This window comes from Rhinopithecus bieti, unplaced genomic scaffold (assembly GCF_001698545.2).
Source record: "Rhinopithecus bieti isolate Rb0 unplaced genomic scaffold, ASM169854v2 scaffold_76655, whole genome shotgun sequence".
Classification (NCBI taxonomy): domain Eukaryota; kingdom Metazoa; phylum Chordata; class Mammalia; order Primates; family Cercopithecidae; genus Rhinopithecus; species Rhinopithecus bieti.
Genome location: NW_016828094.1, coordinates 1 through 2,067, shown reverse-complemented (window position 1 = coordinate 2,067; position 2,067 = coordinate 1). Strand labels below are relative to the sequence as shown.

At 43.4% G+C, this 2,067-nt stretch overlaps 1 pseudogene across 1 annotated transcript in view; it reads left to right on the top strand.

Annotated features, from left to right (window-relative positions):
- LOC108523605 (ubiquitin-associated protein 1 pseudogene) overlaps nt 1–2,013 on the top strand; it is a 7,874-nt pseudogene extending 5,861 nt beyond the window's left edge. The window contains exon 2 of the transcript XR_001883851.1: nt 1,010–2,013. The product of XR_001883851.1 is annotated as a ubiquitin-associated protein 1 pseudogene (transcript). The remainder of the gene's footprint in view (nt 1–1,009) is intronic.
- Nucleotides 2,014–2,067: the final 54 nt, after the last annotated feature.

Below are 2,067 nucleotides of genomic sequence, written 5' to 3'. Positions count from 1 at the left end.
TTTCCTGTCCTGTGTGAATGTTGCTTTATATAATAGGTCTATTTCTTTTAAGTGTGCAAAATAAATTTTGTAAATTGAGCTATACTTAAGATATCGTTAAAGAACCATGAAGTGGCGCTTTGTGTAATTTGCCCTGTAAAATCTTAATCTGAATATGCCTGGATTTCTTATAAGTTTTCTGCATTTTAACTACAACCTGTTCATCATAATCTAATAGATAGTGGTTTAAGAGCATAGAATCTGTAGTCAGACTGCCTGGGTACAAATCCAGGCTCTTCCATTTAGCTACCAGCTTTATGCTTGGTTGTAGACCCTGTTAAGTGGAATAACAGTAGTTACTTTAAAGGGTTATTGAGAAAATCTAGAGAGTTAATACATAAAAGTGTTTAGAATCATGCATGGCACCTTACAGGTATTTCTTAAATGTTTGGGGCTGTCATTACCTAGCATGGGATTTGTTTAGGACATTGTGCTAGATATAGAGATCCAAGGAGGGTCTGTAGCAGGTTGCTGTCCACAAGAGGCTTGTGATACTTTGGAGGAAGTTAGAGATTAAAGACGAAAACTACATGTGGTCACCTGCGCTCAGCATCAAATGACTGATAGAGACAAATGCTGTAAGAGTTACAAAGAAGGAGTGGGTCATCAGGAAAGCTTCACAGAGGAAGTAACTGAGCTCTGCTTGAGCCACCAGTGAAGAATTCTAGGAAAGGAAATGGCCTGAGGAGAGAGAAGGGAAGTAGCAAGGTACATTTGGCCTGGTATGTAGGGTTAGAGGTTGTAGGAGTTCTTTCTAGATAATTTCTACAAGTAACCCAGGAACAGAGTTTGGTTAAATCTTATAAGGACATTGGAAGCCTTACTCTTTTAAGTGGGGATCATCCCACACGCCTTAAATGCTGCCTTGCCCAGTTCTCCTCTTGCACCAGGAGTGAGGAAGGAGTGAATTGGGTGGGGGGGAAGGACGGCCACCTGGGTTCACACCCCTTCCTCTGCTATATCTTTGCAGTATGACTTCTCTTTGGAAAAGAAAACCATTGAGTGGGCTGAAGAGATTAAGAAAATCGAAGAAGCCGAGCGGGAAGCAGAGTGCAAAATTGCGGAAGCAGAAGCTAAAGTGAATTCTAAGAGTGGCCCAGAGGGCGATAGCAAAATGAGCTTCTCCAAGACTCACAGTACAGCCACAATGCCACCTCCTATTAACCCCATCCTCGCCAGCTTGCAGCACAACAGCATCCTCACACCAACTCGGGTCAGCAGTAGTGCCACGAAACAGAAAGTTCTCAGCCCACCTCACATAAAGGCAGATTTCAATCTTGCTGACTTTGAGTGTGAAGAAGACCCATTTGATAATCTGGAGTTAAAACTATTGATGAGAAGGAAGAGCTGAGAAATATTCTGGTAGGAACCACTGGACCCATTATGGCTCAGTTATTGGACAATAACTTGCCCAGGGGAGGCTCTGGGTCCGTGTTACAGGATGAGGAGGTCCTGGCATCCTTGGAACGGGCGACCCTAGATTTCAAGCCTCTTCATAAACCTAATGGCTTTATAACCTTACCACAGTTGGGCAACTGTGAAAAGATGTCACTGTCTTCCAAAGTGTCCCTCCCCCCTATACCTGCAGTAAGCAATATCAAATCCCTGTCTTTCCCCAAACTTGACTCTGATGACAGCAATCAGAAGACAGCCAAGCTGGCGAGCACTTTCCATAGCACATCCTGCCTCCGCAATGGCACGTTCCAGAATTCCCTAAAGCCTTCCACCCAAAGCAGTGCCAGTGAGCTCAATGGGCATCACACTCTTGGGCTCTCAGCTTTGAACTTGGACAGTGGCACAGAGATGCCAGCCCTGACATCCTCCCAGATGCCTTCCCTCTCTGTTTTGTCTGTGTGCACAGACGAATCATCACCTCCAAATACTGGTCCCACGGTAAGTCTTTTAAATCCCCGCCAACTCCCATATTTTCCTGAGGACAGGGATTATGTTTTTTCTTGATGTTTGGTTTTTTTCGAGACTATTAAATATTATTATTAATACTATTAAATATTAGTACTATTAAATATT